Source organism: Gopherus flavomarginatus, chromosome 16 (assembly GCF_025201925.1).
Source record: "Gopherus flavomarginatus isolate rGopFla2 chromosome 16, rGopFla2.mat.asm, whole genome shotgun sequence".
Lineage (NCBI taxonomy): Eukaryota > Metazoa > Chordata > Testudines > Testudinidae > Gopherus > Gopherus flavomarginatus.
In genome coordinates, this window is record NC_066632.1 from 10,858,828 (window position 1) to 10,872,899 (window position 14,072).

The window sequence follows — 14,072 nt, forward strand, 5'->3', positions numbered from 1 at the left end:
CATATAATCGTGATCTTATATACAGAGCATGCCTTGTAAGGTATCAGGGGAAAGGATATGATCTGCTGAAAGTCATTTCTCTACCCATAGATGTTTACCATTCATGCATATGAAGTTATGAGAATTGTGCAGTGTGGTTATCACTATGCTGTAAGGTGGGGGAGTCAGCCAAATATTAGCTCCCCAGTGACAACAGCAAGGAAAGTAACCAACACCCGGACAGGGTGTCAAACAACCCATCAACAGCCATTGTTCAGCAAGGGAGCTACAGTGCAATCACTTACCTGCAAGAGGACACCCCAGGGGAATTGCTCAGACTTGCTTGGAGAGACGCAGTGATGCTCACCTGACTCTGAAGGGGGAGCAAAGCCAAGAGGGAAGAAAGGACATGATAAAAGCAGAGACATTTGCCATGCTTTGTCTCTCTCGTCCACCTACATCTACAGGCACCCCCACACCAAGCAACTGAAGCGCTGACGAAAGGGGAGAGCCTGGCTGAAAAGCCACCAGCCGGCCTGTGGTGAGAAGCATCTGAGTTTGTAAGGGCATTGAAAGGGTTAAGATCAGCTTAGAGTGCATTTTGCTTTTATTTCACAGAAACAACGAGGAGTCCGGTGACACCTTAAGAACTAACAGATTTATTTGGACACAAGCATTCGTGGGTAAAAAGCCCTCTTCTTCAGATGCATGGAGTGAAAATTGCAGATAGAGGCATAAATATATATTGGAACATGATGTAAAGGGAGTTACCATACAAGGGGAGAACCAGTGTTGAAAGCTGATTCAGTCAGGGTGGATGTGGCTCTCTCCAAGTAATTGACAGGGAGGTGTCAATACCAAGAGAGGGAAAATTGCTTTTGTAGTGAGCCAGTCACCCCCAGTCCCTCTTCAAGCTCAAATTAATGGTGTTAAGTTTGCAGATCAGTTGTAACTCTGCAATTTCTCTTTGAAGTCTGATTTTGAAGTTTTTTGAATGGCTTCTTTTAAATGGCTACTTTGAATGGCTACGTTTAATTGTGTTATTGAATATGAACATGCAAACATGTTATGGAAGTCCCATGTGGTCTAGTGGTTCTGATTTTTGGCTTTCACTCAGGCAGCCTGGGTTCAATTCCCCACGCAGGAACAATGCAGAGCTTCTTCTTGGAGGGGAGACAGGAAACAAAAAGAATGGGAAGGGATCCTGCCAGCAGCAGAGCTGGATAGAGTTGGGAGCAGTACTGGATTTGACATGGTGCCATAGTGCTAGGCCCAAGCTCTGAAGGGACCTGTAACAGTAACTTCCTCCCCTCTCCAGAAAGGGAGCCTCAGAGCAGCCTGGATTCAGTAGGGGAGCTGAGACCCCATAGGGTCCGGGGAGCTGTAGTTTCTTGACCAGCTCCCTGCCTTGGAGCAGACAAGGAACATTTCCCAGCATTCCCTTGGTGGCTGCTATCAACAGGAAAGGGAGGGGGGAAGCTGTGAGACTCCATGCGCTGCAGCTTGCTGTGGCTGGGGGGCTGGCTGCTAGAAGAGGGTGCCACCTGTGAATAGGGAAGAGGTGTGACCAAGGAGTAGAAGGCTTTGGCCCAGGTAGCACCCTCAGGAGACTTCCCCAGACAGGCTTAGGGATGCTGGTGTGACCTCTCCTGGCAGCCCCCAAAGATGGAACTGGGTGGACTAACTAACTGGACAGGGCCCCTCTCTATCTGAAGCTGGGCAAGGAAGGTATGTGGATCCCACCAGAAGGTAAGATGGTAAGTAAGGAAGGGGAGGCTCTACTGGACCTGGACAGCTTCAGATACAGGACAGGAGGATTTCCACTTCTGAGCCATGAAAATAGAAATTGACTTTTCCTTTCCAGATGTATCTAATATTCATAAAGGGAATCTAGCCCCTGCCTTCCAGATCTGAACACCTCAAAATCAGGAGTGCTCAAGCTCAATTTGGGCAGCTGTTACTTCATTTCTCCCAAATCAAATATGCTGATCCACTGTCATTTACTGTAGAAAAAGTAGGAGAAAATTGAGCAACAAACGTTGGGGTCTTCACAGTGCTAACGAGGGCTGGAATTGCTATTTTCAACAGCCATTACACTTTTTTTTTTAGTTTTGTTTGTTTAAAAGGAAGACAGTGATATTGCACTGGCAAATTCCCCATAGAAACAAAGAATGGAACAAAAGAATAATAAAGGCACCTCAACTTTCCTCATTTATGTAGGACAGTCTTATTAGATGGATCCAGACATCTTCCAATCACAGAAGCTGAAAATTGTTCCACTTTACTGCAGTTCTGTAACCGTGCAGGAACCTAGAGGAGGAAAGTGCCTAACTCCAGAGTCTGCAGCTGCCTAGGGCCAGTGCTGAGGATTTAGAGTCCCTAGTGCTGCCCTTGCAAGGTTCAAGCATGCTCAGCCTTGGCATTGCCTCCGCTCCTGCGGCTAGTAACTGGAGCTGTCTAAGGCTGGCCTCTGGCAGTTGCCCCATGGCTGTAGCTAGAGAAACTACAAGTGGCTCTATGACTCCTGGGGCCATTAAGCTAGAGCACCTAAAGACACTGGAGTTAACCTCAAGGAACAGAGGTCACCAGTAGGAAAGGAATGTCGGCGGAGCAGGGAAGGCGGGAGCAGGTCAGGCTTGCAGAGGGAGCTTCCAGCTGGTTGGGAGCATGTCCAAAGTAGAAAGGAAACAAGTATGGGGAGAGGTGGTGGTGAGCAGGTAGCAGACTAGCATGTAGATGGGAGCAGAGGGAGAGACGCTGGTGTCTTCAGATTCCCAAGGGCTAAGTCCTCACTTTGGGGAAATGGTGTTTGCAGGTGGCTTGCTCACATGGCAGTATGGGGGCTGAGGGAGGGATCTGTCAGAACTGATCAGGTGTCTGCTGGCTTTAGGACTTTGAGCTGAGACTAGGACCACATGCAGTGACTGGTGACATGGGGGGGGTACTGGAGACATGGCTAGAGAAGGTCTGAATGAGGAAAGAGATAAATCTGTGGGGAGTTTCCTTGGTCACTATGAAAGTTCTGCTCACTGTGGACACTGGTAAACCCACATGGGTGTACAGCTCAATAAGAAAACCCGCGGGCTGAGGGAGCTGTTTATGGCAATGCATATTGTCATGGAAAGATGTGTGATCAAAATGAAAAATGTCTCTGAGGTTCAGTATCGGGTATACGAAGGCACCAATGGCACTGCCCCACCAGGCCCACACTCGGAGCCCACAGTGACTACACTGGGGCCCACAAATATGTTTGGTGCCAGGGCCAACAAAAGGTTAATCCAGCCCTGACTGCCTGAGCACTATTTCAGCCTCACATTTTTGGGTGGAACTCCCACAGTGAGAGCTGCAGAGCACTCCCCCGCAACACACACGCACACACTCGTCCTGGTGTTGGGAGGGGAACAGGAGAAAGGACAAAAGAAGAGATGAAGAGAAAGGAGGGAGGGACAGGTGGATGGAGGAAAAGGTGAAACACAAAGGACAAACCCTAATGTCCCCATGATTCTAAGGGACAAAATCCCAGGTGCGGAATAAAATTCTGCCTCCTTAAGCTCATGTTTTCCATGCCTAGAATTCAACTCTCACCAGATGGATCAGACTGAACAGGTTTCACACCTCCAGGAGGCTCTTACCTTCTAAACAGGGACGGCTGTTTTCTTGTAAAATCACGACAAGGGAAGGAGAAAACTGGAAAGAGGTTTCGCCTGGCGCTCACGTCCGTGAACCCGAATACTCTCTCACTCCTCAGACAGAGACCTGGAGAAGGAGACTTGCTTAAGCAAAGCCACAGGGGTCTCTGAGGTTTCCCTAGCCCCTGGCCCCTGACTGATGTCAGGATCTCTCTGTGAGGTCACCACCTGCTCACCAATAGTCTTTGACCAATAGTGTGAGGTCCTGCAAAAGGCCTTTGTGATGTCACTGCCACACCCCTCCCTTGCTGTGCCAATGTCCTGCCCCTGGCCAGGCACTTTGGAGCTTTGAGCTACTCCCTGTGGATCACCTCACTCAAGGAGCTTTTCTATAGAGTGTCCTCACATGTCTAAGCACACGAGTGCCATGGCAATGAACTGACACACATGGCACCAAGATGAGATCATTAGTAGACTAACCTATAGGAGAAGGACACCCCAGCATTAGTAGGGGAGAAATCCCTACTGAACATGCATTACACCTAGCAGCACCTGCGTGGGGTCGGGCAGGGGCTGCCGAGGGGGGAGACCTGGGAAAGGGATGGATGGAAAATGTCTGTGCAGCCGGGACATGGCCGGGGGGCGAGGGGAGAAGAGCAGGTGACCCCTGAGGAGCGGGGTGAAAAAGGGAGGGCTGAGATCCCCTCGGAATTACCACTGCCCCCTCCGTGGAGACCCCCCTCCTCTCCTGTCCTGCCCTCTTTCTCCCTAGAGAGCAACAAGCAACATCCAGGGTGACACACCCTTCCCTCAAACCCCTGAGAAGTTCTCTGTTCCCCTCCCCCCATTGTGCCCCATTTTCTCTCCCCTTTGCCAATGGCCAGTTCAGATCTCAGGTTTGGGGTGTTTCCCCCCATTTTCACTTGCAGTGATTTGTCCTTGTGTAGGTGGGAAATGGTTCCCCCGAGTGATTTCTGAACTTGGCAGAGGGTTAATGGGCAGAGGCTGGGGGGGGCCTGAGACAGGGACACCTCTGGGCTGGGCTGGGGGGGCCACTCTCTGCTGGCAACAGGGCGTGGGAAGGGCCAGGAAGGGGAGGGGGGAGCAAGTGTCCCCCATAGAGAGTGTCCAGCTCCAGGCTGCTACCAGTAGCACATTCCTATCCTGGCCGGGGGGGTGCTTTCTCCAGCTGGGACCTTCCCCCTAGGCAGCCCCAGGCTCTGACCGCACCAGCCCCGCCTGGAGCCCCCAGTGAGTGAGAGACCCCGGAGGGGGAGGGGGAGGGAGCACTGGGCCCTGACAGGTAAGTGACTCTCTCCCCTCAGATCTTGGTGTTTTCCTCTCATGTTATCAAATATGCAGTCTGTGATACAATTTCTTTGCAAATCTCAAAGATTCAAATAAAATAACCTAAACATTTGCCCCACTTCTCTCTAGCTGTCTATTTTTAATTGAATATGCCCTGAGATTTTCCTGTCTCTAATTATAAAATAATAAGAAAATCTCAGATTTACACCTTTTCTCAGATTATTGAACACAAAATGTTTGCAAATGTTGCTCATTTCCTCTTTATTCATTTATCAAGTATTCATGTGAAACACTCAGATTTTACCTCCTATCAACAACTGATATAAAATCCCTCTGATTTTCCACTTTCCTCTCTATAATTTGCAAAATGGATCCAAAATCTCTGATTTCCACCCTTTGTCTTTCATTTCTGAACACTGATCTGAAAGCTCAGGTTTTCCCTCTGTGTCATTATCAAATGTCAATTAACAATCCTCTCAAGTTTTGTGCTGTTCCTTATGTTTCTAAATCCCAAAAACTTCTTCTTTCGGGGGAACCTGTTGCCCTGAGTCGCTCTCCATTCTGGATGTTGCAGGGGATTAAATTTCCCAGTGATTGTCTTTCCCCTCTCCTTTGAGGATCATTTGTTCCCTCTTTTAGCTCTGTTAGATATTTGCCAAAGAAAGAGACCAGCCTGATATTTAATACACATCAAAGCCAGAGGCCTCCCCCTGTTTGGGGATCAGTGGTTCGCAGCTGGTAGTGGGAGAGTTGGCTGGCCCCTTTTCTTTTCTCCAGCTGGCACAGGATGAGGGGGTCACTCTGAGTGCAGCATGTCTTGAGAAGTATCCCAAACCACAAGACAAATGGTCTCTGTGAAGGGTTGCTTCCCACAGTGCTAAGATGTAGCCACCTCTGGCAGGATCCATGGTGGCTACTATTTGCTAGTGACAGGCCACGGAAATTTCTTACCTATTTTGCCCCTCCATGCCAGGCCTGCACAACATACGGCCTGCGGGCAACGTGCGACCCGTGAAGTCTCACTGTGCGTCCTGCAGCCGGGAATCAAAGGGCTCTGGGCTGCCCGTAGCCGCGGGGAATCCAAACCCCTTTAAAGTTCAGCCGAGGCCGGGATTCAAAAGGTTCTGAGCTGCCCGCAGCCGCAGCGAGCCCAGAGCTCTTTAAATCTCAGCCGTGGCGAGGATTTTTAGGGCTCTGGGCAGGCGGGAGGGGAGCTCCGAGCTCTTTAAATCCCAGCCACCAGGGCCGGCTTTAGGCCAATTCAACCAATTCCCTTGAATCGGCCTCGTTCCTAAGAGGACCCCGCACCCAAGCCCCAGTACCTGGAAAAGCCAGTGCACTGTACCAGGGTGGCCCAGTTTCCCCAGGGGGCAATTTAAAAGGCCTGGGGCTCCCAGCAGGGGCTGGAACTCCAGGCCCTTTAAATTGCCACTAGAGCCCTGCTGCTGGAGCCCTGGGGTATGGCTGCGGGGCTCTGGGGGCTATTTAAAAAGTCCAGGACTCCCACTGCTTCTACTTCCCCGGCCCTTTAAATAGCCACTGGAGCCCCGCCGCTTCCCCAGGGTTCCCGCGGCTATTTACAGAGCTAGGGCAGTGGAAGCAGGGGTGCCCCGGGCCCTTGAAATAGTCCCCAAACCCCAGGCTGCTGCTGCTACCCTAGTGGGAGAGGGAGGAGGAGGAGGAGGAGGAGGAGGAGGAGGAGGAGGCACTCACCATAGAGGATGGGCTGTACCCCCTGTACCTGCACCCCCTGCCCTGCCTGCAGCCAGCCCGTCCCCAGTCAGCCCCTGCTGCACCCCCTGCCTGCACCAGCCCCGCACCTCCTGCTCTGCTTGCACCAGTTCCTGCCTGCAGCATGCCCATCTCCAGCCAGCCCCACACCCCCTGCCTTGCCTTCAGCCCTGCACCCCCTTCCCTGTCTCCAGACAGCCCTGCACCCACTTCCCTGTCTCCAGCCAGCCCCTGCCACACTGCCTGCCCTGCCCGCACCAGCCCTGCACCCCCTGCCCTGTCTCCAGCCAACCCCTGCCATACTGCCTGCCCTGCCCTCACCAACTCTGCACCCCCTGCCCTGTCTCCAGCCAACCCCGTACCCCCTGCCTTGCCTTCAGCCCTGCACCAACCCGTCTCCAGCCAACCCCTGCGCACCCCGCTGCCTTAAGCCAGCCAGTCCCGCACTCCTTTGTCTACAGCCCTGCCAACCCATGCCGCACCCTCCCTGTGGCCCTGCCTGAAGCCAGCCAGCCCACCCCAAACCTCCTGTCTCCAGCCTGCCCCACACCCCTTGCCCAGCCTGCAGCCAGACCCTACCTCTCGCATCATCCCCCTCCCCCACCTCCAGCCAGCCCCATGTTCACTGATGCCCTGCAGTTCCGAGGGAAGTAACCCTGCACACCTGCTTCAATGAGATGGGCAGGGAGCAGCTGGGACCCACACATGTGCACCCTAGCACACCCTAAGGGAGTGGCAGAGCTCATTTCTAGTTCAGACCCATCTTTTTAAAAAAGAACTTTTAGGTAGGGTTAACATACATCTGTACTTTCCCGGACATGTCAGGCTTTTTTGTTCTTAAATCGCCATCCGGGAGGAAAATACGGACGTATGGTAACCCTACTGGTACAAAAAATACACACTGTGGCAGAATTTTTTATAGGGAACCGGTTGTTAAGAACTGAAAGGCTTTTTTTTCCCCAATCATCCCTGCGGGGCCCCGCCAAAAATGTTCAAATTGGGCCCCGCACTTCCTAAAGCCGGCCTGCCAGCCACGGCCGGGATTCAAAGGGCTCTGGGCTGCTCGCAGAGATTCCCGGCCGCAGCTGAGGTTTAAAGGTCTCAGGGCTCCCCACCGCCACGGGCAGCCCAGAGCCCTTTGAATCCCGGCAGCAGCTGAGATTTAAAGGGCTCAGGGATCCCTGTGGATGCAGGCAGCACAGAGCCCTTTGAATCCCGGCGGCAGCTCCAGCGGATGGAGTGAGGCTGGGATTTCAAGGGCTTAGGCTCCCCTCAGCAGCAGGAGCTCTGGGACCTTAAAATCCCTGCCCCAGCCCTGAAAAGCTCCTGGTTCCCCCAGTCGTCAGAGCCCCAGGCCCTTTAATTTGACCCTGAGGGCTCCCAGCCACCTCTTTGGCTGGGAGTCCCTGGTTGATTTAACATCAAGTAACACCTCCCCACCACCAACCTTCCTTTTTGACCCACAGCTGTTTTGGTGGGGCAGCGCGGGGGAAGGAGGGTTTGTTTCTGCAGGGCTGGGCGGGATCTTTCCGCCAGGCCGGGAGGTCCTGAGTGGGGGGTGTTTCCGCAGGGCCGGGGGGTTTCGGTCCTCAGCTGTTTTCTTTGGAGTATTGTGGCCCTCGCTGTTGTACTCAAAGTACTGTACAGGAACTTTTCAGGGGGATTAAGGCAAAATGCCACATTTATTAGTAATACAGGTATCAATTAATACTCTATGATATGCACATGAGATATATATCACAGTCATGCATTCACGCACACACACAGACATAAACACACTCCGTCTTGCTGTTGTTACCAACTAGTTGCTCCCCTTAACTGCACTGGCCAGGTGAGTTAGATGGGGGAGGGGTGGAGCCAGGCTTCTACCGATCCAAATCGATGGTCCGATGGTGACAAGACGAGATCCGGGGTCCTTCTGCAAGACACCTCGCATTTATAGCAGCTTCCCTCTTATGCAAATCTAGACCAGATTCAAAATCTGGGTCTGCGTCCGTTGGTCTTTGTGCTGCTTTTCTCTGGGTGTTGTCCCAATGCTGCTCAAATAGGGTGTTTTCTAAAGAAGGTCCTTGCTTCTAATCCCTGAGGCCATCAATATGTCTGCTCTTCTTTATTGGGCCCACTTGACAAGTTGTATTGTCCTTTGCTCTGGCTCCCATTCCCTCTTCAACTGTTGTAGCTGTCTGGAGGTGGGTGTCTTCCAAGCCTCACTCATTCACACCTCATTCAGTCAATAGAGCAATTGATTACAGAATGCGGGGGAAGATCTTATTCTACTTCTAGCAAAAAGGCACATGTTTTCTTTTACTTTAACTATACTATCCTTAGGGGCTATAACATTTGATACAAAGTTTTCTACCAATTTTCTATATAGGGATCTAATACAAAGTCGTATGAAAATAGAGAAGCACAATGCCAAGTCACATGAATTACAAAATAACATCATGCTGGATGCAATGTCATAAAGATACTTAATACAAAATAACACAATGCAATGTTATAAAGATTTATAGAGATAGTTAATACAGAGATTTCTCTACATCACCACTTTACGAGTTGTGCAGGCCTGCTGACGGCATTCGCGGGGCTTCTTGCTTGTGTGGTTTCTCTGATGCTGAATAAGGTGAGAGCTGCGATTGAAGGTTTTCCCCCACTCACTGCATTCATAGGACCCCTCCTGCGTGTGGATTCTCTGATGCCCAATAAGGTGCGAGCTGCGACTGAAAGTTTTCCCGCACTCAGCGCATTCACAGGGCCTCTCCCCTGTGTGGATTCTCTGATGTTGAGAAAGGCCTGATCTGTAAGTGAAGTTTTTCCCACACTCAGCACATGTATTTTTTTTGCTTTTCCCTGCAGATTTCCTGCTGTATTCTGGTTTCCTTAAGGCCCTTCTGAGTTCCCTGGCAGGAAATAAATTTAACCATTTTCTCCCCTGGCTGGTTTCCCTGCTCTTTTTCTGGTCTGTGCTGAACCTCACACGTCATTGCATCACCTGCTGTGATAGAGACTGAAACCTCAAACAGGGATGGAAAGGGGAAGCCCAAACCAAAACAAGTGCCGGAGAGAGGTCAAATAAAAATCAGGAACTCAGCTCCCCCCCAACAGGAGAGAGGAGGGGATCAATTCAGCCTTCACATCCCATCCAACTTCACAGGGGGAAGGGAGAAAGCTACTGCCCGGTGCTGCTAGCATCTATAGGAAGCCTTGAGCTATATTTACCCTGCGGATGCGACCCCTGCTACGGACAATAATGAACTGAGAGACTTCCCAAAAGTTTTGTAGGGCATCCTAGATGTTTCCTTCAGGCACTTACAGATTCTGAGTTGGTTTAATGTTTCCTCATCTCTGTGGGGAGATCTCAGGATCTCTCTTTCCTCTGAACCCTGGAGCTCTGGAACCCATGGCTCTTCCTCTTGTTCCAGCTGGGAGATCATATCACGTTGGAAAACCAGAAACTCCGCTCAGATGAAAGAAAACAAAGGAGTTCAGTTGATTTCATACAACTTGATCATCAAAAACATTCTATTAATTTATCTTCAGTGCTTAGTGTGACCTAGTGTGCCTGGGGCAGTCCTCACTGAAAATGCCAAGGTCAGACCAGGCTGAAAAAGGGAGAGCAGATGCTCCCCAAACGGGTGGTTAACACTGAAGTTAAACTCACTGACCAGTCACAAACTGTGCTTCTGATCCCACACACTGGTTAACGAGACTCTGAAAAAAGAAATCACACTGCCCCCTTTATTGCATGACAGTTCTCTGACTCCTAATCAGCAACTAGGTCCCGTACAGTGAGAGGTTATTTAAAAACTCTGCTCACTGTGATACAGCATGGCCAGAGGGCAGCAGGAGAGTGATCCTAATTGGATCCAGGAAGTGGGTGGGTAGAAGGTTAGCCACATTACCCAGGTTTGGATCTCATCCAAAATACCATGCTGACAGCCAATCCTTTAGCTGTTAAACACAAATGTTTAGAAGAAAGAACAAATGAAAGAATGAAGTTAAATTCCATCCTTCCAGACAATTCTTTAGCATCTAAACTAAAGGTTTAAAAGAAAGAAAGACAGAAAGAATTTAAATGGAAAAGCAGTCAGATACATTCCAAAATGGATATATCAGGTTCTTAGCAGTATTGGTGAGTTGCTGGCTTGAAAGTCTGTCTGGAACGCATCCACAGCTTGGATGGGTCACTCAGTCCTTTGTTCCAGGGTTCAGTTTGTAGAGAAGTTGCTCCAGAGGTAGGAAGGGGGATTGAAGACAAGATGGAGATGATGCAGCTGCGCTTTATATTTCCTTTGCCATGTGGCTTGTACTTCCTGTGTCCCAAACACAAGCTTCACAGCACATGGCATGGAAAAGCTTTGGAGGTTTCATTGCACAGGCAAACCCCGGCATGTCTTGCTGACTCAATAGGTGTATCCCCTTGGTCCATAGGTTCATTGTACAGCTGATGACCCTCAATGGGCCATCAAACATGCTAGGCAATGTTGATGCCAATATGTCTGGGGGTGTCTGGGGGTGTCACCCAGAAAAACTGCACAAGTCTGGAAATACAGATATACCTTACATATCTGTAACTCACAATACAAAGGTGATAGAAACATAGAAACAAAATTATCATACTTGGGAAATCATAACATTTTCACTGACACTTTACATGGCATACCTAGCATGATTCATTGCAATTTTATCAGATTATATTATTTTATTATTAATACCAAAGTGTCTCACAATTTCATGCAGTCTCACACTTGCTAAACTAGTGAATTCCCAGGACCAGTTCCCCAGGTCCTTGAAGATGCCAAACATTGTGCTTAGGAGGGATTGAAATACCCACATATCTGCTGGGAACACACACACAGACACTGTTTCAATCTGTATCCCTGTGTTCACTCTTCTAGAAAATTATGATCAATTTTGTACCCAGTATGGCTTGTGAGGTATCATTAGAAAACGCATAACCTAATGAATATTATCCTCCTGTTAAAATGTGTAGTAACACTGTATGTAAAAATTGTGAGATTTTACAGTATGATATTACTGAAAAAGTTACAGTTCTGGGGAACACCCACAGACCAGTTCCTCAGAGACAGCAAGGCAAACAGCTGGTCAAACAGCCATTCTCCTGCAGGGGGAAGGTGTGAAGACATTTAGGGCTGGTCTACACTACGGGGGAAATAGATCTTAGATACGCAAATTCAGCTACGTGAATAACGTAACTGAAGTTGAATATCTAAGATCGGATTACTCACCCATCCACACCGCGCGGGATCGATGTCCGCAGCTCCCTCTGTCAAATCAGCAACTCCTTTGGGGTTGGTGTTGTTCCGGAATCGATATAAGCACGCTCGGGGATCGATATATGGTGTCTAGATGAGACGCGATATATCGATCCCCGAGCAATCAATTTTAACCGGCCGATACCTTGGGTAGTCTAGATGTAGCCTTACATTCCATAACAGGGACCTATTGAGGCTGTTGTGGAAAACGACTACAGGATTAATATTTGAATCAGCTCAGCCTGAGGCTCTTTTCTTGGTTACAAGCACGCAGGGGGTGACAGCTATTGGAATACTGTTCCCGAGCTAAAAATCACACAAGCCTTTTACAGCTTAAAACTACAAACAATGACACATACGTTGCACGTTAATTACCTTATTTGGAATATATTGCAAAATATGATGCAGGTCAAAAGCAAGCTGAACAATCAGTTTTCCATATTTGGCGTTTTCTGTTATTTTTATTACACATGGTGATATGGGAGCAAGACTCTCCATGTCTCAAGAAATGTCACTACCAACCTAGGCCATTTTCACATGCTGGGGTGCAATCCAGATCAGCGAGGAGTTGTGTCATCTGTAATCCTGGGTGAGATTCAGTGTTCTGCTGCTGGAGCTCCCCTGTCTGGATACTCCAAGCCAGCGTTCAAGGACGCTCTGAGTGTCTGTATGATATGTAACCCTGGACTGGCAGCTCTGACTCCAGCCGCCTGCTTGTTACACCCCAAGCACATTCTGGTTTGGGTAGAGAAGGCTCAGGGTTTGAGAGAAGGCTGGGGATAGGAAGCTTCTGTTCATTATGCTGGACCTAACCCCAGTTTTACTTGAGTAAAGAGGAGATATTTGACATTGTGTGATGCTGCTCCTGTGCTCTGTTCCCAAAGTGTTCTGCAGCAGAGGAGGATCTCTGGTAGTATGTATGTTACTGGCCTATTGGGGTGATGCTGAAACAGGACAGGGTACAGATGGCATTGTGGGGGTGGCATGAACCTTCACTCTTCATTTCCCCTTCCAAGAACAGAAGGGACAGGAATCCTTACCCAGCAAAACCATCGTCTCATAGTTCCCCTGCATGACATCTCTGTAGAGGGCTCTCTGAGTGGGGTCCAGCAGAGTCCCCTCTTCCCTGGAGAAATACACAGACACCTCCTCGAAGGTCACCGGCCCCTGAAAGAGCAGGAGTCCAATACTCAGTACCTGCTGACCCACTCACAACCCCACTATTCATGGAACAGCAGCACCAGGGAAATGGAAGCTCTGGGAGGCACATGTTAACAGAGTCCCACCCCACCTTGCTTACAGCAGCCAGGAGGCATCTGAGGTTAGAAAGAGAGAACCTTTGTGTCTTCCATCTGACAGACAGAAGCAGGGTCTTCACATTTATCATATAGCTACTAGTCAGAGCTTAATATAGGAGATGGGGCTGTCTCTGGACCCTGATAGTGGCTCCCTGGTAGGAATCCAAGCACTCTCCAAATAAAATATATGGAAGAAAGGGGAAGTCAATCATAAAGAATAAAAGTTAGAAGGTCAGAATTGTAGTGCCCATTAACAAAGGTTTAGAGAAAATAGAGCCTATCAAACTAACGGGATATCCTTATTGGATGAGATCAAAAGTTTGGTTGCAGCTAATAGTATTGATGTAATATACCTAAACTTCCGTAAGGGACATGACTTGATTAGCACAATATTTTTACTAAAAAAAACTAGAATGATACAAAATAAACACGGCATACATTAAATAGATTAAAAACTCTGATAGTAAATGGGGAACCATGATCGAGTGGATTTCTTTCTAGCAGGTTCCTGCAGGGATTGGTTCTTGGCCCTGTGCTATTTAACATTCTTATCCATGACTTAGAAGAGAGTACAAAATCATCACTGATAAAGTTTACAGTTGCCACAAAGATTGGGGTTGGTGGTAATTAATGAAATGTCAGTAGATTCAGGCTCCATCACTGAGAGTCTGGGAAGTTGTCCCAGCCATGGCTGGAGGGTTATTTCCTGTTCCACAAAGAGGGGAAGTTCCATTCGCAACTCCTGTGCCTTGAAATTAGGACCTATCTGACACTACACCCCCATATTCATCATAGTGGTATGATTATAATATGATTAGGACATAATTATGATCTATTTTGTACAAGATGCA